Raw genomic sequence first — 27,968 nt, 5'->3', positions numbered from 1 at the left:
AAAAATAAATAAATAAAAAAATCGGAATCGGCAGGTCAAACTCGGAAAAATCGGAATCGGCCTAGAAAATTGTAATCGGTGCATCTCTAACCATTATGGGACTAAAGTGCATGAGGGAGTGTGCCTCAAAATGACCTCAACAACACACTGAAAATAAAACCAAATTAAATTGCCTTCCAGTAAATGCATGTTTTTGTACATTTCTTTCAAAACAGTGTTTTAATAAAAGTAAATAAAAGGATGTCTTGAACACTCTTCTGGCCCAACAACACTTTTGAGAACAAAACCCACAGACATTAAAGGTTGTATCAGCGATTTCACGCCCAAAAAAGGCCCAAACATAAATGATCACATTCATCTAATCTTTCCTAACGATCCGCTAGCTGGCCGCCCCATAAGCATGCCATCCAAAAACCGCGTCTCTGTAGGCAGCCTAGGCGCCGAGATCTGCACACAAAAACAATGGGTTTCACCAACCACCAAAACCAAAATAAACAGTGTTCCAACCAATCACCAACAGTTCCAACCAATCACCGCAAAATCTCACACCACAACACCCCCACCTTTTGTGTGCAGATCTCAGAGCCTAGGCTGCCTACAGAGACGCGGTTTTTGGATGGCATGCTTATGGGGCGGCCAGCTAGCGGATCGTTAGGAAAAATGAGATGAATGTGATCATTTATATTTGGGCCTTTATTGGGCCTGAAATCGCTGATACAACCTTTAATGGAAGGCAACACTGATCTCTCGAAGAACTCTAAGAAGATTTCTTTTTCAACATCAAACCTCGGTTCCTCACGAAATCCCTTATATTTTGGGCCGTTCTTTCTCTCAGAACAGGGTCCTCTGCAGTCTTGCACTGCTCACACTCTGCCTTTGTTGCAAGGTGTCCCTTTGAAATATGGACTCTGAAATGTTTCATGACAGCATTCACTTCATTTGGGCTCCATGGCCTTTTCACAATTCTCCTCAATTTGGTCTCTGTAAAACAAACAAACAAACATATACATACACATATGTATACCTATACACCTATATGTATATACATGGAATAACTTTAATATACCCAAATGTTTAAATACCTCTGGAGTTCTCAGTTTCATCCTGATTCATTTGGCTTTTTCCTGAGGGGTAAAAAACAACAATTAAAATGTATTCCAGCCCTACAATCCAAACAGTTTCGGACCATGTGAAATATCAGCAGATAAGCACACAGGGAAAACTAGTCTCTGGTCCTGTGTAACACGAAAAGGACCACTTTACACTGAATTACTGTGGAAGATAAAAAATAAAACATGAACCCAAAATCAACATGTATCCTTTTTCTCAAATAAATATCTAAAATATATGCGCACACAATTTATTAGTCACCATGTCAATATGCTGGCATTAGCTTTTGGATCTCAGAAGTTTATCTGAGGAAATGTCACCATGGCAGGTAATATCCAGGTGTTTTGAAACCAGCTAAAATTGCAGGTTAACTGCTGCCATTCAAGAAATTAGTTCAAAAATAATAAATAAATAAAATGATGTATGGCCAGACACTTCATGTGTCAATCAAGCTCAAATAGATTTACGATGTTTTGGACCAGCGAATGTTAGATTTGTGTTTTGGGAGCTTAGTTTGTTTTTGGTTTAAAACATTTGGCCAAAATCTTGTGTTATTAAAGTGCTATGCACAGTCTGCATTGGCTATGACTAGACAACCAACACCAGACTAAAGCCAGAAGTATACCACAGTCGAATTTTTACCACAGTCGAATGCACAGCCTTGCAAAGTATACTTCTTTTGACTCGTACACAGGCGTTCAACACATTATTTTCAAATTAATTTTTATATCATTATTATTATTTTAAATTACTTTTGTCAGTTTTAAATTAGTTTCAGTAAGGAACTCTTGTAATAAATTAGCAGTGGTTGGGACATATTTTAAGAATCAACCCCACTTAAAAAGATGCAATCTAATCCGGTTTACATGAAATAAGCTTCCGAGCAGGTTTAAGTTACGGACCACTATAGGAACACTATGACAGCAAGTCCAGGATGAGCACTGAAGAACCAAACAATCCAAGATCATGCCAAATCATCCACAATCAAATCCCACTGAGTGGCGTACGAAGAACGGACCCCAGTTCCTTACTACCCTTGCATTGAAAACAAGACAGTCTCCAAAGTGTGCGCGTAACTGTATGAGGTTTTGTCGTCAGTTTGAGGATGCACTGGATGTGTATTGAAAGTGGGTCATATATGTAGTAGAATAGTAGCATACATTTCTAATTTGGGTCCTTCTTGGCCGATAAAAGGCAGAAAATGACTTTAGTGCTTGTGGATTTTTAAACAATACCCATAGTGCATTGCAATGCTCAGCTCCGCAGGCCACTCCCACTACTCCGCCCATCAATATAGACTAGAATTGAGCTCCACTCTACGGCCTGGAAATCATTTCACACAATTTCTAGTGAAGAGTTACTTTGCGAACTAATTATTGAATTACTCCTCGTTTTTGTTTCGAAATGGCTCTCTCTCTCTCTCTCTCTCTCTCTCTCTCTCTCTCTCTCTCTCTCTCTCTCTCTCTCTCTCTCTCTCTCTCTCTCTCTCTCTCTCTCTCTCTCTCTCTCAAACATGCGCCCTGTCACACGCGCAGCAGTTCGTCTACATTGGGCTACTCACCGATCAGATAAGACTATGGCGGGACAAACACCCTCCACCTATCTACCAATCCCGGAGTCAGTAGTGTTGCGGCATCCGGGTTGCCAGCTCTGCTCTAGTCACCACTTCTTGTAGCAGCCTACGTTCCTGCTGGATCCTGCAGCCTATCTGGCAACCTCGAGTCAGGGAGGAGGGGGAAGGGGGTACAGTAATTTTGAAAGTAAATTTTTTTAATTAATTTTCCGTCTGGTGTTATTTACAAAAAAAAGCTTGTAAAACATCAACCCTTTTGTGCACAGACAATTGACACACCTCTTTTTTTTCACACCTCAGGAAAAAATAAAACGGAAATTGAATCACTCAAACATTTATTGAAATCACACACAAATAAATAAAAGCTAAGCAAATTTCCTCTGGAAAACAGTTTGTTCATGTCTTTGGAGTCCTGGAGCACAGGAATAAACATAATAACTTGAACAGAACCAAAACTATTTACATTTTTCCAAAAGAAGTCCAGGCGTTTTGGGCCTCATGATATTCACTGGTGCCAAACTTTGCCAAAATTGGTCTTGAACCAGCTTTGGAATTCCCTTTGGAGGAGGCTCCAGGAGTGCGATGAGCGCGCTCGATCACAGGTGGAATGGGAAAGCTGGCTTCGCCAAATAGAAGAGTGAGTAGACGTCCAATAAAGCCGATTGTATCAGTGCCTTCAGCTCGCTCAGGAACGTGAATGAAGTGAAGATTTAGGGCTCTGCTCCGATTTTCGGCGTCCTCGGCTTTCTGTAGCAAGAAAGCATTTTGCTTCTCCAGCGTCTCAACGCATTGCTCTAGATCAGTTATGTTATCCTGATTTGAACTGACTCTAAATTCGAGCTCGCCTACTTGATCCCCGAGTGATTTAAGGGAAGACTGCAACGCATCGGCAGCTGTTTGCAGGTTGTCAAGTTTCGGGTCAAAATACGTGAACATCTCTCGCTTAAGTTGTTGAAGAGCGTTCAAAATGAATGCGTTAGTTGCGTTTTGTTCCATAGCGAAGCACAGTTGAAATGATCAAGTAAACAATTTGTATTAGTGACCATCCAAAAAGTCACAAAAAGGAGGTAACACTCAGAACTTAACGTGGGATAGATATGCAGGAAAGTTAATTGATTAGCGCATTTAGCAGACTGAGATTTAAGGAGCTTCACTCGAGCACTGCTGCTGTGTCGGCCATCTTAGGTGTGCCAGAGAAGGCCGGGTGAATTGTGGAGCAGACAGAGACTTCCAGAGTGTCCATCCACTTTACAAAAACCAGAGGGCTGTCACGGATCCACCTGATGGTGCCCCTAGGATCCTTTTTGTTCATGGCATTTGTGGTTGTGCGGGGGCATCCTCGTCTGTTGCCCCTGTAGGTGCCACATGCTCCAAAGTTCATGCTGTAGAGATCCATGAATAGCTTTGGACTTGTGTAGAAGTTGTCTACATACACATTGTAGCCACTCCCTAGGGATGATTTGTTCATGAAGGACATAACCGAGTCGTTTGCCAGTCCCTCACCAGAAGCAAACACAGACTTCCCCGTGTATACAGCAAAGTCTAAAGTGTACCCAATGCTGCTGTCTGCCAGCACAAAAAGTTTGAAGCCCCACTTAGTTGGCTTCGCCTTCATATACTGGGTCATGCCAGTGTGAACCTTTGTTGCCACCATCCTCTCGTCCACTGAAAGGTTCTGCCGTGGGTGATAAAATGCTCTGCATGCATGTTTGATGTCATCTAAAAGGGGCTTCAGACGAAACAGCCGGTCATAAGCTGGTGTCCCTCTCTTCCGGTCATTGTGGACATCTTCATCAGGGTTGCTCATGTGGATGTTCCAGGAAATGACCTGATACCTGCACGTGTCATCACTGAGTGGGGAAACTGTTGGCTGAAAATGGTGTTTGTCCTCCAGTAGTGCCGGATATTTGTCAGTCTCACCAGTGCAAAAAAGAAAGTCAGTCCTAAATATTTGAAAAATTCTTCAACAGTGAAGTTTTTCCAGGAATATTTTTTGCCATTGGCAATGTTTTTTGCAGCGTTTGTGTTTATGTTATTACACAAAGTGGTTGCTGCACTGTCACTGACAAAAAGTTTGAAAAGGTCCAATGGTGTGTATATGGATGTGGGGCTGAGCTGATGTCCTGGCTTTCTTGTTGGGACGAACCTTTTGGGCACTGGAGGGATGTCTGGCTGACTCTCACTGTTCCATGATGGAGTTGGGGCTGCTGGCTGTGGTGATCTAGATCTTGACCTTGTGGATTCAGGACTCTGTCGACCCCTCAAGCTGCCAGATCTGGATCTTGACCTTGACCGCGCTCTCCCTCTAGACCGTGACTGCAGCCGTCCATGACCTATTCCTGGCAGCTGCTGGGATGCTGCAGCAGAAGTGGAAGGGCCCTCCTCAGCGGAAGAATGGGCGCTTTCCTGTCTGGCTCGGGTGGGTGGGCTGGTGTCTTCTTCATTATCATGACTGTAAAACAAATAAAGCAAAATATTAAATCATACATATCAGATCAATTAGTGTTTTTGTATTTGATTTCTCACATAAGATAACAATGGCTGAGATTGCTACTGTACCCCCAACCCACCACAGCTATAATATGAGCATTCTCTCCCCAGCTAAAAGGTGTGACCAACCCCCCACTACAACATCCTTGAGACATTCTCTCCCCAGCCAAAAGGTGTGACCAACCCCCCACTATCCTTTGTTTGTATCTCTAGGTAAACTCAGACAAACAATGGCTGAGAGACAAAGTGTAATCCACAACTCTTACTACTCTTTAACAAACATAGAAAAACGAAATACTACTTTTACAGAACTTATTTTTACATATTTAGAAAATTTATATTTTATCATATTAGTTTTTTTTTTATATATACTTTTACAGTAAATAAATAAATGGAACTTACTCTTCAGTGGGGTCTAGACCATCCTGGTAATCTAGTTCCTCATCAGTCAAAAAGCTCTCTTCTCCAGAAAATCCATCATCCTCCATGGCATCAAAAAAGGCCAGCGCTTGATTTAGATCCATGTTTCTCAATCTCTGATGATCCATTATTCTCTGTGTATTCTTCAAAACTCGCGTCTCTCTGTGCGTCTCTCTCTCTCCCCTCGAAACCACTGTGCCGTGCGTCTCTCTCTCTCCACAATATCAGCCTTGGTTCATGCGTAATGACGCACACCAACGTGGACGACGGATCAGCCTGTCATTTGTCAACAACCTCACGCAAAGCATCACGTGATATGGAGTGTCCCTTTAACAAATTAGTATGAACTAGGGATGTCAACGATTAATCGACGATCGAATAATTGTCGATAATACATTTAATCGATACAACTTATCGATCATCGATTAAGCAGGTCTTCATGCGCGTGCGCGCTGCTCAACCGCGAAACATGTAAAGCGAGCGCGCCGGAGTTATGTTTGGGACCATTTTACACCTTCATCATGACTATAAGTTTGCGTCTGCATTCGCAGCCTTTTGTTTTGTGCAAATGTAAGTTGTAATACTGTTTCTTTTCTGTAGGCCTATCTATATCGGATTTATCTCATATTGGATGCATTTGGTTAAGAATTAACTCTGTAGTAAAGCGTCAGCTTCAGCGCGCGCAGCTCAAACGGCAGTGCACGACTAATAATGACTATTGGGACTGTAATATTACATAACATTATAAAGAGAACAATATTGTAATAAAACATTGTGAATTATTTGGGTTTAGTTGCCGTGTCGCCGCGTTGCTCCAGGAAAAGTGCGTCCACAACATGAGTAGTTCTGAATGAATGGCACGTAATAGTTCAAGTTCACTTGTGCATGAATTTGCGTCATTTTGTGCAGATATAATTTGTAATATTATGTTTATTTTGAATATATCTGATTAATCTCATATAGGATGCATTTCTTTTAGATAAATAATGTGCTAGCAAAGTGCTCCAGTTTAACGGTAGCAGTTTCATTCAGCGTGTGCAGTTGTTCCAGGAAGAGCGCGTCCACAACTGTCACACATTCTAAGCGCATACGAGGCGTTGGTGACACGTTGTATTAGTAGTTTGAATAATTAATTTAATTAGCAATCACATAAAACATTTTTACAATCCTACTAGCCCTTTATTTATATTTATAACCATTATTGATTTGGTGAGGAACATAGCGTTTTTAGCAGCATTTGCAGACCCTGTCATGCTGTTGGCCATAGCCACTGCAGTAGACGCATATGGCAGTATTACGGCTAACGATTAATCGATTAATTGATCATTAATTTAAATGACGATCGATCATGGGAATTTGAGAAAATTGACATCCCTAAAAGAGAACAATATTGTAATAAAACATTGTGAATTATTTGGGTTTAGTTGCCATGTCGCGTTGCTCCAGGAAGACCGCGTCCACATCCACAACATGAGTAGTTCTGAATGAATGCACGTAACTTAGTTCAAGTTCACTTGTGAATGAATTTGCGTCATTTTGTGCAGATATAATTTGTAATATTATGTTTATTTTGAATAACAGTGCCTGAATTTCATTTTGGAAAATGGGGGGGAAATCCCCCCTTAGGTGATTCTTATGGGGGGGATTTTTAATTTGAGGGGGGAGTTTAGACTTTTTCTTTTTTACATTTATCTCGCCTAAATGTAGGCTTACTCATTGCATTTTTACAATGGGGTAATTTTGTTCTTAAGAATTTACACAGCTCAAGGAAGCTTGATTTCAATCTTTGAATTAAATTGAAAAAAGTAGCACAAATAAATACAATAGAATAAAGATACCAATAAAGAGAAAAAAAGAGAAGTTTTTGCTTAGGTCTAAAACTAGTATTCAGAAATACTGCGCAGAGACTGAAAAAAGTAATCAAATGTAAAATAACACTAGGTAGTATTTTAGTCCTGATTAAATTAAATACATAGGCTATCAATCCTGATTCCTTAAAATTAAAGCTATGTTTTGTTGTTTTGACAAACAAATTAATGACAGACAAATGGCTGCTGTCCCTTTAAAGGTGAACTAAGTAACTTTTTTACCTTAACTGAACAGCTTCGGAGTCATTGGAATGGTTATATTACTTATTTCGGGTTGAATGGTGGTCGTCTCGCACCCCCCTGGTGCCCGTGAGCGGAAAATCCGCATTTGCAACTTTAAGCCGGCGGGCCGCGGCCGCCGCGTCAGGAAGTCTCGCGTGATATCAGGTCTCGCGATGTAAACAATTGCTTTACGGCCAAAAGAAATCTGCTAAAATGCTGTCCTTATTGCGCTCCCTCACGCTGTTCGAACCCGAATGAAGAAGACGTTTTAAAGAATGTCCCATCTGCTTTGATGTCGTTGATCTACTAGCCTCTGGTGTCTGAGAATCGCCAAAGAGTTTTTACAACAGTGTTGTCAAATATCTATTCCGAAGCTGTGGGGGGAGCTCTAGAGAGAAACCTGCGAGCAAAAAGCGAGAATACAGCGAAGAAATCCCGAAACTACTGAGCCCTGCTTTAAGAGCTAATGCACGGATCCTGTTTTCATTGATTATACGGTCACGTGCGATTTATGCTTAAGACATAACAACCGACTGTGTTTAGAGGATATCACTAAGACCGAAATTGACATAATTTTCTTATGTTTTTGACTGTTTAAGCGATATAATCCACGAAAAATAACTTTTGTTACCCGCGAGCTGTTTGTGAGGAGGTTTAAACTGGTGAGACTTAAAAAGACGTGCAAATGGTAAACTTTAGTTACTCGTGATGCAATGCTGGCCCGATTATGCAAGTGACAATTCCGTCTATCCCGACTCCCGAAATGCGAGAGTGTATTATCGCCACCTGCTGCGCGCTTAACAATTACCTTGTGCAACCCATATGAGAGACGAGAGATAGAAGACGCAGCGCCGCTGAATCACTCGTTTCACACGTTTGTGAAATTGCGTCTCGCAGACAGTTTTAAAATGACTGATTTGATTTTACAATCTGTGTGGATTAATTTACTAATACAACCTACATGCTAAAGTGAATCAATGTTTGCGGGAATTTCCCGCATTATAAATGGGAGACCTGCGGGAATGATACAAAATATGCGCAATACCCGCAATCCCGTGCCGAAATTCAAGCCCTGAATATATCGGATTAATCTCATATAGGATGCGTTTTTTTTAGATAAATAACGTGCTAGCAAAGTGCTCCAGTTTAATGGTAGCAGATTCATTCAGCGCGTGCAGTTGTTCCAGGAAGAGCGCGTCCACAACGGTCACACATTCTAAGCGCATATGAGGCGGCGTTGGTAACACGTTGTATTAGTAGTTATATTTGATTATTAAATAATTAATTTAATTATCAATCACATCGAAACATTTTACAATCTTACTAGCCCTTTATTTATATTGAAAACTATTCTAATTGATTTGGTGAGGAACATAGCGTTTTGAGCAGCATTTGCAGACCCTGTCATGCTCTCATAGCCACTGCAGGTGACGCATATCGCAGTATTAAGGCTAACGATTAATCGATTAATTGATCGTTAATTTAAACGACGATCGATCATGGGAATTTGTGAAAATTGACATCCCTAGTATGAACGCAGATGTTGTTTATGCTTTCCCCCCTAAAATGCAGATATTAGACAAGAAAATCTCCCTAAACGCAAACCCCTCACCGCTAGCTGAGGACAGGATGAATTTTACCAACTAAAAAAGGACTGTTCAAACTAAAAACTATATATCTACTAAATTATAGGCCTAAAAAATCCTCTCAGTATTAAAGAATAGCAGAGTCTACACCACAGCTTACACGATAACACCACAGAGAAACAAAAACAAAAAAATCACTTTCAGAACGATTTTACCAGCTGAGAAACGCTAGAAACATTGGCAGTAGGGGTGTAACGATACCCTCATGTCACGATTCGATACATATCACGATACGATATTATAGAGATACTCCAAGACGTGGTAAAAGGGTAACTTTTTTTTTTAACTGTTGATTAAAATGCCTAATTTGCAAAACATTGGGGGAGGAAATGAATAGGCTAACAGATTTGTTTTAGACCAGGGTTCACCAATCTCGGTCCTGGAGGGCCCCTGTCCCTGCAGAGTTTAGCTCCAACCAGCTCCAACACACCTGTTTGAAAGTTTCTAGTATGCCTAGTTAGACCTTGATTAGCTGGTTCAGGTGCGTTTAATTGGGGTTGGAGCTAAACTCTGCAGGACAGCGGCCCTCCAGGACCGAGATTGGTGAACCCTGTTTTAGACAAATATGCTTGCACTCTGTCACCAACTAGATATATTTAAATTAATGTAGGCCACTTTTCACTGGTAACAAAAGACATTTGGCATTATCAGGACCCACAAATATTCCCCCACTGCATTATATTATTTTATATATATATATATATATATATATATATATATATATATATATATATATATATATAGTAGTTTAATGTAGTATTGACACGAACTCTGTAAACTTGATTGTTTCCCCTCACACAGTAATTTTTATTTTGGGTGTACTATACACAATACATATTGTCACTTTCCACAATATATATTGTTGCATTTTTGTATTGCGATACATTGCTTAATTGACAGCCAATCGGAATCAATTCTGCTATAACATGTTTCAGTATATAAGCAGCAGTCAAAGATGCGATCACAATAAACAGAACATTACCGTCTGCTGGTTGGACCCTAACACAGTTATGGTTGGTGTGAATGGGCCTTAACTGTTTACGTCTCTGTGACTGAAAGTCACAAAGCATATCCAGATTGAAAAGTGTGCATATTGGGTCTACAGCTTATCCACATAAAGAAGCAGCCGGCACATACCCAAAGCAACATCTTTTCCTCAAACCCTATCCCTGACATGACGGTCCTCGTAGTGAAGAACTGTCCTTACATTTCAGGTCAGTGTCATGCCCATCCCCCAACGCACGAGTTATGAAAATGAATGAACCGAGCAAGGTACATTTTACTCGAATTTGAGATGTCACAACAGCGTCTTTAAGACGACAGTCCACGTCAGCCAGTCTAGTATGATGCCCAACCATCCTACACTTAACATTGCCTGTGTCAAAGAGAAGAAAACAATGAAGGAACATGCGCTCACTTACTTTCTGTTTCACTGATGAGGAAGGATTCACACTGCATTCAGTCACAGCCACTGATGTCTCGTCACACAATTCCTGTAATTATGAGAAAGACAGGTACAACACTGAGGCAAGGATGTTTGCCAATTGGTCACCGCAACTAATTCTAGTATCAACCAAAGTCTAAATATCTAGTGTCCCTTTCATGGATCCGTCGTGCACAAAGCAGACATGCAGAATTGTTTTAAATAATCTGCATCATATTGTCATCATGGATTTATTTATATCCAGACATCAATGGCTTAGATGTTATCAATCATTTAGTTGTTGTTGCTAGTTTGAGTTGAGAAATACACATTTCAGAATTATCACTATTCTGTGTGTGCATTTTGCTTTAGATCCAAGCAAGTTGACTCATGAAACCATTTGTTTATTATATCGCAATCGCATATTCCAATTGCAATATTGACCTCAATCGCAATATGACATTTTCCCCAAATCGTGCAGCCCTATATTGTAATAATAATAATCATCATAATCATAACTGTTTTTATTAGAATGACATGCAACTAGTTTGCTCTGAATATGAACTAAAAATAAATAAATAAACCAAAAAAGAAACAGCCAGCTTACCAATAACGTGTTCCATTCCATGTGAAGTCAAACAAGTAGTTGCCTTGTACATCTTTAACATGTTTACTTTGAGAGAGAATCCCACGGTATTCAACAACAAAGGTGGATGGTTCAATGTGCTCAAGTGCAAACACACCTCTCCCTAAAAGGGCAAAATAATATATAATAATACAAATAAAACATGAATCCAAGTGCACCTATATGTTACACAGCTAACCAACCTATCCTTTTAAAGAGTTAAATCCTGTAAAACTGTGTAATGTAATATGAGGTGCAGGAAATAAAAATAAAAAAATCAAGCATTGGTTTTCACTGTGATATAGCCTACTAGTTGAATTTGTTTACACTATTCTCTGTATACATAGTTTTAAGTATTTATTTTAAAATAATAATAATAAAAAAAAATTGTTTAAAGTTTTTTTTTTTTCATCTCTTAACCTTAATGAAAATGAGCGGCTTACCCAAGGGTAAAATGTGTGAATGTGAAAGATCATGTCCAGACTGCCAGCAATAGGCCTACTTTTCATTCTTACAAGTGCATGCCTACTTTATGATTTGATTTGCCTGCAGTCTGAACATTGTCAAATTGCCTTGTGGTGCACAATTTACCTTTGAATGTGTTGATTTGTCGTCCCTCAATGAAGGCTTTGTCTTTGCCCGACAATATGTGTTCTTTTGCATCCTGCTCAGGTTTTATTCTCTTCTTTCTAAACATGTTGACTGAAAACATTCCAGACAACATAATTAGTATGTATTTATAAAGATAGATAGATAGATAGATAGATAGATAGATAGATAGATAGATGCTTTATATACAGTACATTATTGTCAGACTGTAGTCTATATCAATAAATACAACATTTTACACATAAAGTTGATAAGTGAGGTTTTGAGGCTTGTTACTTTTGATAAGAAACAGTCTCCGATTTCAAATTCAGTCCATTTTAATACCATTTTATCACTCTTTAATGTGGCGCCTTAGATCAAACGAAGCTAAACTCGTTACTTAGAAAAAATAACTATAGAGAGAAAGTTTTAGAAAATGTTACATGTATTACACCTGATTTACATTAAAATAATAAATGTAAAATCGAATTGGAAATAGAATCGACAGCATGTGAATTAAAATTGAATGGAATCATAAAATGTCTGCTAATATCCAGCCCTAAAATGAATCAACTAAATATTTTTTCCAAGTCATTCTAATGACAGTAACGTTACATTAATGAAAGTATACTTTTACATTAGTTTCGTTTCTGTTTATTTCATATATTTCTGTATCTTACTGTATTATACTGTAAATTCATCCACTCAACTTTACCAGTCATCATGATGACAACATTTGATTCATTTCAAAATGTTAATTAATTCTCTCAAGCATCCATGGAGATGTATCTTTCATCAACTAATACTAATACTTGTATGCGTCTATATGAACAACAAGAGAATTTCGTTTAAGTACCAAACAAAACAAAAAACGTGAATAGCATGTGCAAGTTGTTTGGAGACGCCATTTTAACTGCTTATGGACTTATATTAGCCCGATTAGTGGCCACGTTTAAAGTAATGTAACTAACGTTATTTAAAACTGTCTGACTCATGACACTTAACTCCATAAAGGTAGAATATATAAATAAACGCACTTACCTTCCTCGTGATAAAGTGAAAATCTCCCACTATAGCTCGTCAACTTCGCTCGAATTCTGCTAATTAATCTTTCATTATGATGATTAATCTTCTGATTAATCACACCGTCACATCACACGTCTGCGATAGAAGATCAGCAGAGGCGCAGGCGCGCTGACTTTGACGGATGTGAAATGCAGCCAATCACTGACGAGGATTCCAGCAGCCAATCACTGACGAGGATTCCAGCGTTCCACCAATGAATCGCGCTTGGGCGTGGTTGTGGGTGTATGAAATGTGTATGATACTGCAGTAACGTCGAATTTCACATAGAGGGAGATTAAACACTCTGAGCATACACTGGCACACACTGAAAAACGGGTACAACGGATTTATAAGGACATATTGAGAAAAAGCGGGAGGTGGTTAGGCGCAGCCTGATAAGCCTTTCTACACTGCTCGACTTATGAGGACATTAGTGCTGTCCTCGTAGTTACGGCATGTCCTCATAGAGTCGGTATGTATCCATGGTTTTTGTCCTCATAATCAGGTCGCACCAACGCACACACACACACACACACACACACACACACACACACACACACACACACACACACACACACACACGACTTGTTTAAATACATTTATGTTGTTAATAATTTACAATAAATTGTTGTTGTACCAGCAATATCTCCAAGTTTTGTTTTTGATTTGCCAATCCAAGTGAGTACCGGCACCTTTTTTTTCCCACTTCAAGCACTGGATATTATGTATGAAGCATATATACCTTTCGGTAAGTTGTACTGTATCTTTAAATAAAAAGTAACAGATAATCGGTTTAAACTGAGGCGCTACAGCGATCGGTCACGTCACATTTACAAGTGCCAAAATGGTATTTATTGTCTGAATTTCATAACAAAATGGACAGAACCTGAGAGCTGATCATTTTTTTATGAAGATGTTATTAATCCTTGTGCATCCTTGAGGACATTTTTGTCCTTTTCAGTTTTGTTTTTTTGATCACTTTGCCTGTGTTAATGCTAACTGCATAAAATTTGGCACAGGTGTGTATTTTTATTGGAATTTTACTATTTCATCACCATTTACTTTAAAAAAATCTATTTTGCACTATTTACACAAAATACTTCCTCTTAGCGCCTTTTGGACAAAAATGTCCCCATTGAAACCCATTAAAACTGAAATTTTTAATCCCTGTGACGTTTAACTATAAAATGATGCAATCTTTTTTAATAGGCTTTCATTCTGTTGGCAAGGCTTCAAAATTTACATTTTTACAATTTTTTATCAGATGGTGCCATTTTTTCAGGTTAGGCCTATAAAGCAAATACTCGCTTTATTCCTGTTTTCTGCTTCGGCATATTATAGAGCCAACTGGATAAATTATGCAACGATAATTGTGTGGGTGTGTTGGTATGGATGTCTAAGTGTGGTTTGTATGTGTGTAATAAAATAAAAAGTGTGTTTGTGTGCTTGTAATATTTCAGAGAGAAAAACTCAACTGCAAATCAAAAATCCAATCACTGTGTTCACCAGTTGAGTTTTGCTGGGATCCAATGGGGAAAGTCTGGTACTGCGCCCAAACAAAATCTTACTGAAAGCTCATTTTTTGAGATATCATCCTCAAATTCGGAACACAACCTGTTTAGATTTATGGCTTTGAATTTATATCAGTTTTAGAGTTCCAAATGTTTCATAAAATACATATTTTATATAAAATATGGATTATAATGTTCATAAATATTTTTTCATAAACTTAAACTTCTATAACATTTTTTTGTTTGCACTTTTTTCCATTTTTTTCACTTCAACAACAATCTGCCAAGGGTCTTCTTTAAAATGAGACCAAACTTAAGTATTTGCTCCTAAGCATAACATTTTTATGAGAGTTTTTTGACTTGGCCATTTTTGTCCCTTTTGGACCATGTGTAAGTTTTTTTCTTTTTTTTAATGTTAACTGCATTAATTTTGGCACAGGTGTCTATTTTTATTGTAATTTTACTATTTCACCCCTATTTCATTTGAAAAAAAAAATGTTGCACTAGTTACACAAAATACTTATTTATATTTTATAAAATATATCGATTATAATGTTCATAAATATTTTTCATAAACTTAAACTTCTATAACATTTTTTGGTTGCACTTTTTTCAATTTGTTCACTTCAATAACAATCTGCCAAGGGTCTTCTTCAAAATGAGATCACACTTAAGTATTTGCTCCCAAGCATAACATTTTTATGAGAGTTTTTTGACATGGACATTTTTGTCCCTTTTGGACCTATGAGTAAGTTTTTTTTTTTTTGTTAATGTTAACTGCATGAATTTTGAGCTATTATAGAGCCAGTTGGATAAATTATGCAAAGATAATTGTATGCGTGTGTTGGTATGGATGTCAGAGTGTGGTTGGTATGTGTGTTATAAAAAAAAAAGTGCATGTGTGTGTTTGTAGTATTGAGAGAGAAAAACTCAACTGCAAATAACAAAGCCAATCACTGTGTTCACCAGTGGAGTTTTGCTGGGATCCAATGGGGAAAGTTTGGTACTGCGCCCAAACAAAATCTTACTGAAAGCTCATTTTTTGAGATATCAAACTCAAATTTGGAACACAACTTATTTAGATTTATGGCTTTGATTTTATAGCCGTTTTAGAGTTCAACTTGTTTCATAAAATATATATTTGATATAAAATAATATTCAGAAATAATTTTCATAAACTTAAACCTATATAACTTTTTTTTTTATTTACTTATAAAAAAAAATTACTTCAGCAATAATCTGCCAAGGGTATTCTTTAAAATGATACCAAAGTTAAGTCTGTGCTCCCAAGCTTCAACTTTTTATGACAGTTTTTTGACATGGACATTTTTGTCCTCTTTGGACCTATGAGTAACTTTTTTAAATTGATGCACAAGGGTTAAGATGTTTCTCTGCGTGAGAAAATAGATGTGTGGCGTGAGAGCATGTGAAAAGTGTCAATTGCGTGAGTCTCAAGCTGAATGCGTGAGAGTTGGCAGCCCTGCTTTTAGAAGAGGGATAAATCGGTGGCGGCGTTCCTCCTTCCGTCATGCTTCTTCTCCATGTGAGGATAGTTTTCAGTGAGGATTGTTGTCAGTGAGCGAACACAGTTCTAGACCAGTAGTTACCAAACGGCAGGTTGAAGAGTAATCCATGGCCATGAGCAGCAGGATCGCTGGGCAGAACACAATGTCAGCAGATATGTAGACGAGACAGGACAGGACAAGACAAGAGAGGTATCCAGTAGAGGAATGGCTGAGTAGAAAATAACGGTTGATCATACAGGAACGAGCCTTCAATAGTAACAATAATCTGGCACTGAAACAGGGAGAAAGGTAGCTAGAGGGAGCAGGCAAATTCAGGAGGGAAGAGAAAACAGGCGTGGAGATGATCAGCGTGAGCACTGATTGCGATGAAGAACAGAATGAGTGTGTGTGTGAGAGAGAATGTGAGAGAGAGAGAAAAAGGAGAAAGATCAATCCTGGTTCATGACAGATTGTTTACATCAAAGTGCGCACATGTTTTGGCTCAAAATGAGGAGAAGGTGGTAAAATCCTGCTTGGAAAATGGGTATCTGAGCTAGGGCTGTCACGATTATTAAATTTGGTAGACGAGAAGTTTTACCGTACTGACGCGCTGTTTACAGCTGCAGCAGAGGGAAGACGAGTTTGCGTGAAGTTTAATTTAACAATTTAAAACAGTGTAAAACAGAAAAATTCTCGACCCAAACTCGATGACGTCAGTAGTCACGTGGTTTGGACGTGGATGAAATATTGTAATTTGCTTTAAAGCAATTAGTTTAAATTACACTGAAAAAAAATAGTTTTACTTCAAGACAACTAAATTCAATTAAATTAGACTAATGACAAGGCATAAAAGTGAATGTGAGTCAGATCAAATATAAAAAGTTATTTAACATAATGACAAGCCATATGCACTTTTTTCAGTGTACATTGCTCATAAATTGACCTTTTTTCTTCATTGTCTGCAGATGTGACACTCACAATCATTCCTTGACACATTTCAACCCATAGCCTTACCTGACTCAAAATCTTCAACAGCAACTTATCAGAATCATATGTGACACCTGTCTGCAAACAAAGCAACTTGCAAAGCACATCATGCTCTAGATCCGGGCTATTCAGTTGGCGGCCACAGGGCCGGGTCCGGCCCCTGAGGGATTTTGTACCGGCCCTTGGAGAGTGAAGTGTGGTCATAGGCGTAATTTGCGGGTGGGACATGTCCCCACCACTTTTTGCCAAGGTTGATATTGTCAAAAATAAAGATGAAAACCCGCACTCTCAGGTTATATTTTCATACATTTATTATTACTATGTCCTCACAGACGCGTTTCGGCCTAATAAATGTATGAAAATATAACCTGAGAGTGCAGTTTTTCATCTTTATTTTTGATAAACGTTTTTATTACTCGCACCCATAAGTTATTTTGCGAGTTGAGCACGCCTGCTCTTAATAAGGTTGATATTGTCCCCACCACTTTTGAAACATCTCGTGGCACGATTGTACCAATACAAATAAATAAAAAATCTCCAGTTAACTAGCAGAGCATTCATTTCATTCGTTTGTTAAATAAGAGCGCTGAAATGTGGTGTTTTATAAATCAAGTGATCAAAGTGCTCGTTGCCGCTGCGATCAGTAGTGCGGATATTGTGTTCTCTTGTGGCTCGCGCAGTCTTCACTCAGACACGCGCTTCAATCCGTTCCAAAATACACACAAACGTGTCCCTGCCTGATATACAACCACTGATAAACAAAATTGTTTTTGATGAGGAAAAAAAACAAAACAATTTGAGTGCGGATTAGAACCCAGAACCTCTGACACGCTTGGCAAAAGTTCTGCCACTGGACCATTTAAAAACATGTTTAAAATAGTCGGATCTATGTATTTATTCATGTATATATACACAGTATATATATTAGACTCATTAAACGACAAATTAAACCCAATGTACTATTTAAATCGATTTCTGGACATTGTAATGTTATTGTCACCGGGTAAAAACCTGGCAAATCCAAAAAGATTCCTCATTGGTTCTAAATCTGGCTCTGTTGAGTGTTGGCCATAACGAGCGCCAGCTGAAGCAAATCAGCTGCGCTTCATTGAAGCATGTGCTCAGGAAAAGGAGCATAAAAAGGGAGTGTTTGAGCAGTGTGAAAGGACAGGGTTGAGATGGAATTAGAAAGAACAAGTGAAGTGATAGAGGGGAAATGGATTCTAGGAAAAGCTGATTGGGAAAAATTTGTAATTTTAAGTGAATATGAGCTTTTGAATGTTAATAAAAATCAGAGTGTTGAAAAATTATGTATTGACATTAGTAGTAGTATAGTAGTTGCGGCAGAAAGGGCTATTCCAAAAACTAAGCCAAAAAGTAAGGAAAAGATAGTGCCATGGTGGTCTAAGGAATGTAGTGAAGCTATTAAAAAGAGAAATAAAGATTTTAAAACGTTGAAAAGGACGCATAACTTTCAGAATCTAATAGAGTATAAGAGGTCACAAGCGAAGGTAAGACAAATAATTAAAAAGACTAAGAAGGAGTATTGGAGGAAGTTCTGCTGTTCTCTTGGACGTACAACACCAATAGAACGAGTGTGGGGAATGATTAAGAGGATGAGAGGAAATGGAAGGGAATATGAATATACAGTAATGGTAGAAGAAGGTAAAACTTTTGTAAATTGTATAGATAAGGCAGAAGCAATAGTAAAAACTTTGGCTAAGGTACATAGTTCAAGAAACTTAAGTCCTGAGGAGATAAAAGCAAGGCAAGACACAATGGCAAAGTATAGAGTTGAGTTGCAGGAGAAGGAAGGGGAAGGAGTGTTAAATAGTTCATTTTCAATTCAGGAGCTGAACAACGCCTTGAAGAAGGTAAACAGGTCTACACCAGGAATGGACAAAATTTGCTACTCAATGTTAGAGAAACTGAGTGATGAGGGTAAAGGAGTGTTGCTTCTATTATATAATAAGATATGGAAAGAAGGAGTTCTCCCTCCATCCTGGAAGGAATCCACCATTGTCCCAATAAGGAAACCTGGGAAGGACCCCAAAAGTCCTGGTAGTTATAGGCCAATAGCGCTAACCTCCCAAATGGGGAAAACTCTTGAGAGAATGGTTAATGATAGACTTACATATTATCTAGAAACTAAAGGATTATTACATAACTATCAGTCAGGTTTTAGGAAAGGCAGAGGTACTATGGACCCATTAGTAGCCCTGGAGGATGTAATAAGGAAGGCTCAAGTCAATAAAGAAACTGTTATAGTAGTATACTTTGACATTGAGAAAGCGTATGATATGATGTGGAAGGAGGGGTTGCTGGTCAAGTTGTCTCAGCTCGGAATAAGAGGTAGAATGTGGAGATGGGTTAAAAATTTCCTATCAGGAAGGAAAATCAAAGTTAGAATTAATGGGGTTTTTAGCAGTGAGTATGAGGCTGACAATGGTACACCTCAAGGAAGCATAATAAGCCCATTACTTTTTATTGTTATGATAAATGACATTTTTAAGAACATAGATAAATCTATTGGAGTTGCATTGTTTGCTGACGATGGAGCTATGTGGAAAAAAGGAAGAAATATAAACCATATAGTAAATAAGATGCAGCAAGCAGTAGACATGGTACAAAAATGGGCTCTAGAGTGGGGCTTTAGGATATCTGTGGAAAAGACTAAAGTTATGTTCTTCACAAGGAAAACTATAAGTCAGGATTTAAAGATCACAATTTATGGTAAAGAGTTGGAAAGGACAGACCATTTTAAGTATCTGGGTATTTGGTTTGACAAACGATTAACGTGGGTATTGCATATCCAAAAAATGATAGAGAAATGTAAAAAAGTGTTGAATGTAATGCGATGTCTGCGTGGTGTAGAGTGGGGTGCAAGTAGGCCTGCTTTGAAATCCATCTATATAGGTTTAATACAATCAATATTTGATTATGGGTGTATTGTGTATAGATCTGCTAATAAAACAATATTGAAGAAGTTAAAGCATTGAGGTTATGTAGTGGAGTCATAAAAACCACTCCTGTGGCAGCCTTACAGGTGGAATTGGGAGTAATGCCTTTGCATCTCAGACGGGATCAGCTATCTCTGGTCTACTGGGCTAATCTTAAAGGGCATCAGGAGGGTCACATAGGACTGAATTCTTTAATAAACTGTCAAGAGAGAGGAAACATAAAAATTAAAAGTTTTGGATGGATCATTAAAGAAAAGGCGAGTGAAGTTGAGGTAGATCAACTAGTTGTGTGTCCTACAGTTTCCTACCCTGCAGTTCCTTTGTGGATCCTTGAGGTGCCTTCAGTTGATTTTGGCCTCTTGGAGGCAAAGGAGAAAATAGAAGAATTTAATAAATCTTATGTTGAAAGGTATTTACAGGAGACATATGGGGATAGATCTATTATATTTACAGACGCATCAAAAAGAGAAGACAAGCAAATGGGGGCAGCATTTGTCATTCCAAAACTAAAAATAGGTGTAATGAAAAGGCTAAATAACAATTTAGCTGTTTATACAGCAGAGCTGTCTGCTATTTTTCTGGCTCTCGTATGGAGCGAGAGTAATAGGCTTAGGCCAAGAAATATAGTAATAGTCGCAGATTCAACTTCAGCATTGTGTAGTATTAAGAACCTACAGTCTCAGACAAGGCAGGATATTGTACTAGACATAGCTCAATTAATAAACAATCTGCAGAAGTCAGGAATCAGTGTCACACTTTTGTGGGTACCAGCTCACATTGGAGTTACAGGGAATGAGTTGGCAGATCAGTATGCTAAGAAAGCTACAGAGCGATCTAGTATTGATATGGAAATTAAATACAGTAAGGCTGAAATTAAGAGTATTGTTAAGGATAAACTGAGAGGAAAGTGGCAGAAGTTGTGGGACAGTGAACCAACTGGTAGACACTTTTACAATATTCAAAAGAATGTGGGAGGGTTCAGAAACGTACATAGGAATACTCAGGAAGAAGATGTGATCTCTAGGATGAGGCTAGGCCATACAGGTTTGAACAGCACCTTGTTTTTAATGAAAAAACATGCTGATGGCACGTGTAGTGATTGCAATACTCAAGAAACTATAGAGCATGTGATAGAATCCTGTAATAAGTACCAGTATGAGAGGCAGAAGTTACTTAGGTGTCTTGAAGCTGAACAAATACCCTTAAGGATTAGAGGGTTATTACAGAGACAGTCTGAAGAAACATGCTACAGCTATCTGTTCCTTTTCCTAAGAGAAACGGGTCTATTAAGGAGAATATAATTTTTTTTTTACTTTTTTTTTATTATTATTATAGAGAGTAAGTAGTCCAGATCCACACTCCTTTTCAGAAGGTGGCGGTAATGCACACCATTCGTTGTTTGCCAACCGCCAAATAAACAGAAGAAGAAGAAGAAGTGTGAAAGGACGGGTAGGCAGCAGTGTGTGTTCTGACAGCAGCGGTGAAATAGGAAGGCTGAAGGTTTAATGCCGGATCGGAGTTCTACTGTGAGATTCCCCGAGGCATGCTCATTTGGTGAGTTTTCTGAAGAAACCACGAACAGCAACACAATGAAGTAAGTGAGAGAGGAAACCACTGCAGGATATTGAGTGACTCACCGAGGAAAAGTTAAGTGCACCCTTCCATTGATTATCCGTTGAGAAAACCACATTTGAAGATTGACCATCACCAGTGTGCAACTAACCTTTGTTTGCGGGCAGTGTGTGTGATCTTGTTGACAGAACGAAGCGTAGTAACTGGAACAGCTGGGAGGATCGCTGATGTGTTCATGCTGATCTTCTGAAAATATTATTCTTCGAGTCATCCACCCTACAGAGAGAAGAGAAACGGGTCGATTAATCACTGTGGAGATGAAGTGAGTTTGGAGTGTCTGAAAGAGTGAAATGCACACGTGTGAAGATTTACAAGAGTGATTTATGCACAAGTGTGGTGAGATCAAACGACTGCGTTTCCTCTGAAACTTTGATGGATGAATATTGACTTATGACTGTGAAGATTCCTTCAAATTGCTCTGTCTGAAGCTGTGTCCAGGTTCCCACTTGAGTGTACGGTGTGGAGGGAAAGAGCTCAACGCACCCCGAGTACCACACTCCACGAGCACTGTCTCACGTCCACGAAAGTCCAGTCTCACGAACTCTCCCAACGACGCCGCTCTGCTACGCACGGAACGAGAGTAAAGGCGGGTAAATTACCACAGTCCTGTCTCACTTGTTATTGCCTGATCCATCGTCACTGTCTGTCCCTCAGAAGAGAGGTGAGGAAGCTGCTGTCATTCGATCGGCTGTTCTATGAACACGTCCGCAAGCCGAGTCTGAGCACCGTCACTGTCTGTCCCTCAGAAGAGGTGGGGAAGCTGCTGTTCATTCGATCGGCTGTCCTAAGAACATCTTCACGAGCCGAATACTTACCTGCTCTGTCCGTGGGGAAAGCTGAAGGCGAGAAGAAGCCTCTGTCCGTCCTACAAGCACATTCTGACGAGTCGAAGAAACGAGAAGAAATTACTGTCTGTACCACAAGCACTTTTCTGACGAGTCGAAAAGACGAGAAGAAGCCATTGTCCCACCCACGAGCCAGTAGAGTAGAGGAATTCTCAGCACTGTTTTTATTGTTTTAAATGAATAAAAACCTACCTTTAAAAGTCATTCTGTTGTCTGCCTCTTGGTGTCCTCTGGTGTCTGCTCCTCCGGAGTGTGGTAATCGTCCCTCGGCCCTAACATCGGTTACATTATTGTACATTCATCTGATTTATGATTTAGCATTGTGTTCCCACCCACTTTTTAAAACAAAGTTTCGCCACTGAGTGTAGTTATTACATATGTGTAGTCATACAGCGCATGACTATGGTTAATTGTACATTCTTTCATGCAGTATGAAGCGGTATGCAGCCCTTTAAGCCATGGTGGCAAAACAGGTAGTATATGTACATGACTAATCAAAATCGCCCATACGTGCTGAGCACTAGTGCCGCGCTCTAAACGCTCTGAGTTTCTTTCAAGCCAAGCACGAAGTTTGGCTAACAAGAAAAAATGTCTCTCTCTACCTTAAAAAAAAGAAAAGTTGACTCGGAGAACAGGCAGTTCAACAATGAATGGACAGAGAAATGCACGTTAATTGCCATTGATGTGAATCCTGTGTGCTTAATCTGCAACGAGTGCCTCGCCGTGTGCAAGTAGTATAATTACAGAAGGCATTTCAAGACAACGCATGCTAACTTTGATGCTACTTTCCCACCGGGCTCTGCTGCTCGGAGGCAAAAGATAACAGGGCTTAAATCTTGTTATGAGCAAAGACGTCGCATTTTAGAAGGAAAAAAATTGAGTTGTATTCAGTTACCATTTAGCTGCATTTCTGTTTTTAGCCAGTGGAGAAGGGGGACAGTTTGATGTTTCTGAGAATTATTTCACTCTTTACTTTTAACACTGAAATTTATCTCCTCATTGTCAATTAATATAACGTATAATATAAATATAATATATTATATAATATATAATAAAAAATATATTTTAAATATAATATAAAAGATATCGTGCTGTAAAGTTGTGTTGGTGTTATGTGCAATTAAGTGGATGTTTTCTGTTGGTTACCGTATTTTCTGGACTATAAGTCGCTCCGGAGTATAAGTCGTATCAGTCAAAAAATGCGTCATGAAGAGGAAAAAAACATATATAAGTCGCACTGGAGTATAAGTCGCATTTATTTAGAATTTTTTTTTCACAAAATCCAAGACCAAGAACAGACATTTAATCTGGAAAGGCAAGTTATTTAACTACACAGTAGCACACAGAACAACAGGCTGAGTAGGTGTCCGGTATGTTAACGCAACACATTAACAGTTATTCAGCTAAGTTACACAATAGCATAAAGAACATATACCTGGGAGGCTGAATAGGCTAAATTAACATAAGCCATGGAGTCCAACAAGCAAGTTACCAGTAAACAGGTTCACCAAGCTCCCGCGATCTCATTCCACATCACTGAATCCATTGAATTTTCTTCATATGGTGTCGCTTCTGAATAACTCCGCCAACTAGAGCGCCCTCTCGCGGCTGTAGACGGTAATGTTTTCTCTTGGTTCATCTCAGTCTGAATTAATTTTGATATATAAGTCGCACCTGAATATAAGTCGCAGGACCAGCCAAACTATGAAAAAAAGTGCGACTTATAGTCCGGAAAATACGGTAATTGCATTTCTCTAATTGTCTGTGTCTCTGATTTTTCAAAATTGTATTGCCATTTGAATGTAACAATGCCTTGGGCCTATGTGTCTTAGTGCATCACAATGTGCATATGTTGTTCTGCATTTACAAAATAGAATATATTGATTCCTTCAGTATGTTGTTGTAATTTCTTTATTTGTTACCATAATTACTCATATTCTCCGGCCCCTTATTTTGCCTCAGTTTCATGAACTTGCCCCAATTCCAAATTAATTGAATAGCCCTGTTGAAGATGCATTTTCTGGTTTCCTGAACCTTCATCTATTGTAATTGTTATGTTCAGGAAAAGACACACAAACAGTGCTTTGGCAGAACGCTATCTGTTTACTGTGTTTAACTTCAACAGTTACAGAATACGGCTCCCCTCAGGGGCATGCGCGCAAGCATGACTTTACAACAGTATTATGACAATGGACAACAATGAAGAACTGGTTAAGTAATGTTAACAGATAAACTAAATATTAATAAATGCTGTAAAAGTATTGTTCACTGTTTGATAATTTTAACTACTTTACTATCAGATGTTAATCAATGAAAGGACCGACCTGCAGGAACCTGTTGGTCCCGCTTTTCACAGCCTCCTTTGGTTGTTTCAAGTGAACATGCAATGTATGAGTGAAATCCATGCAGTCTTGTGTATATAGTTAATATCAAACAAGAAAATATCTCTGAACTAGGCTATATAGTTCTGAAAAAAAGGAATTTAAGGAAAAATTTAAAATGAATGATATGGTACAAATCAAGTCTTGGAATCATTTATTAAAAAAAAAAAACAAAAAAAAAACAAGTAATAAAAACTCGGTGAGTGTTTTAGCGCAATTTTTTCACGTCATGGGATCACAACACTAAGAGATAGTAAATCTTTTCCTGGATTTTTTTTTTGTGCGTGCCCGAGATTAGACCTTCCTTAACACAATGCCGAAAAGAAGATATTTTGAAGAAAGTCGGTAACCAAACGACTGATGGACCCCATTGATTTCCATAGTAGGAAAAAAAATACTATGGAGGTCAATGGGGACCAGCAACTGTTCAATTACCAACCTTCTTTAAAATATCTTCTTTTGTGTTCAGCAGAAGAAAGGAAATCATACAGGTTTGGAACACATGAGGGAGAGTAAATGATGACAGCATTTTCATTTTTGGGTGAATTATCCCTTTAAGTTCAACTTAATGCATTTGTTTAAATGTAGCTAAAATCAATTGTGTGCAACCACTTACGATAAAATGTTTTAGTAAATTCAACTATCATTGTTTTCAGTGTAGCCCCAGCACCACCAGAAAAATGTCCTGTAGGCAGTGTGACGGTATCGCCTGAAAGTGGAAATTTGCCAACCAGTTATGATTAATAAAATAATTTTAAATTTATTTTTTATTACATTACAGCATATGGAACACTGACTTATGCAGAATAGTAATTGTAGCTCAGGTATTTAATATATTACTTACTCCTCTGTAAATTCATCTTGGTCATAATCATCATAATAATGGAGCATGGATGCATACTTGACTTGCAGAAGCCATGGATTGAGACAGACTGCTTCAAACCCAGGGTGTTGAGTCATGCATTCAGGTTGGGGATGAGCTTCAGAACATTTGTCCATAACCTTTAAAACGGAAACAACAAAGTTTTTCGCGGTGATAAATGTATACTAATATAACATTAATAATAAAGTTTGGGTTATTCCTGATTCTGTTTGAGCTATGACAAGTTTTGTGCCCACATCTATTAGAAACATGAATGGTTGATACATTTAACCACCAATGTGTATGCCCGTGTGTGCGGACTTGGTGATTATTTATTTTTATTTATCTATTTTTAACGCAAACCTTTTTAATGTTTACTGCTTATTTATCATGTATTTATTGTATTTTTCCAGCTTTAGTTATTAATTATTATTTTAATGGAACTGTATGTAATGTGTGTGTGTGTGTGTGTGTGTGTGTGTGTGTGTGTGTGTGTGGTATATTGTGCTGTGTTTGTGGAACTGCACAGGCATTGATGCTCAACACGAATGAAGTTCCTAACGGATAATTAAAGTTCTTTGAATTGAATTGAATAGAGACGCTGGTAAGGCCTCTGCCGGTGGGACATCATCTGGGATGAATGCATATTTCTACTGTCCACCAACAGGTTTGCAGAGCTGACTCAGGCGTGGGCTGCCAGTCACTGAGATGTTCTCAGAAAGAGGGAAGAATAAGTTAAATTAACTCACATACTCAAAAATCAAACCATAACATGAAAACCATAACACCGTTCTATGAGCTAAATGGCCCTCCAGGACCGACGTTTCCTATCCCTAATCTATAAGACATATTTTTAGAGTTTATATTATATACTGTTCATATTTTTTAAACAATATCTAATATCAAAATCTAATATCCACCGTCAAAAGTAAAAAGTGTAAAAAGTAAGTTTTTCATAAAAAGTGCAATATTTGCTTCTGAGATGGAGTAGAGTTGAATAAAAATAAAGTACTTCAAATTTATACTTTAATCCAAAGTAAATGTATGTCGTTACTTTCTACCTCTGGTTATTTGGAAAATTAAACTAAACAAAATGTATTGTCACATTAACAAATTGTTGCTAGTTGTGTCCCGGGAGTTGTTCAAAGCAATGAGACGGTCTGGATTTGTTGCCTAGCAACTGGTGACAGCCGACAAGCGGTAGTACCATATGTACTGGACTTCATATATAAAACTTATATAAGTTATATATATATATGTATAGTTATAACTGCCTAAAAACAAAATGGGGTTGAAAACCTATCTAAAAATGCTCATGGGTCAATTTATGTACATAATAAAGTCTAAAGTGTATAAACTAGCCTATGTAAAATCACATACTGGTAACATATAAGTCAACATTTGAACCTTTATTGTATTTACTATTCTTTTTATTTTTAATTTTAATCATTAGATACATTCGATTAATGATCAATTTATCATTTCTAAATGAAGTATTGCATTATTAACAAAGCAGTTATTTAGGAGTTGTCAGTGTATCGAAACATTTTGTATCGAAACTTGCCGTTCAGCAGAGCGGGCACCGTTTCCTCTGTCATCGTATTACACACCGTTCACAGAAACTGGCGGAAATTACTTGCGTTTGCGGTGCCCTCATCAAAGAAAGCCACGCCCTCATCAAAGAAAGCCGTGCTTCAATAACGGGAAGAAGTTGGCGTAAAAAGTTGATTTACATTTTTAATTTGCGTAAAAAAAATACTAAAGCGTTAATATTTTTTTATTAATCGCATGGGTTAATGCGTTAACGTTGACAGTGCTAATACCGGTATATATAATATGTGATGCAATCTGGGGAAACCCACCACATGGTGAAATTTTACCTATAACAGGTTTTGATATCATATGGAAGCTGGTATCAAGCCCTTTCCAAATCTGTTTTTATGTTTATCATAGCTTGTTGGTAGCAAAAGTTATGTTTATCTGAAGTCGGCCGATTGCTATGATTTTCTGGAACGGAATTTTGAGAAAAACAGGTTTAATTAACTGTCCATCTCGCGATTGTTATAAAACTGCGTGACGTTATAGTTTAAACAGGATTGGCGCGAAATGCGCACTATACACATTCACTGTACATGTTATGTGGTTTATTTTAAAGGTAAACTATCTTTGTAGTGTTAAGAGACGGACAGGTGTATGGGATATACGGCGATTATTATTATTTTTTTTCACCTCTGCCTGACGTTAGAGAATCGTCG

General features: G+C 38.3%; 1 protein-coding gene and 1 long non-coding RNA gene across 2 annotated transcripts in view; both read right to left on the bottom strand.

The window, feature by feature from the left end:
- Window positions 1–27,968, bottom strand: part of LOC308689308 (uncharacterized protein) — a gene marked incomplete at its 5' end in the record, with an annotated part of 219,931 nt that overhangs the window by 169,182 nt on the left and 22,781 nt on the right. The gene's annotated exons all lie outside the window — the stretch shown is intronic.
- LOC308689395 lies at window positions 52–12,109 on the bottom strand. The gene is made up of 5 exons (XR_014029997.1): window positions 11,969–12,109; window positions 11,360–11,501; window positions 10,751–10,822; window positions 1,083–1,124; window positions 52–981 (listed from the first exon to the last, which is right to left on the bottom strand). It is a non-coding gene; the product is annotated as an uncharacterized lncRNA (long non-coding RNA).

Source organism: Scardinius erythrophthalmus, assembly GCF_964197995.2.
Source record: "Scardinius erythrophthalmus genome assembly, chromosome: 4".
In the NCBI taxonomy this organism is placed as follows: Eukaryota; Metazoa; Chordata; class Actinopteri; order Cypriniformes; family Leuciscidae; genus Scardinius; species Scardinius erythrophthalmus.
This window is presented reverse-complemented; position numbering and strand designations above follow the sequence as displayed.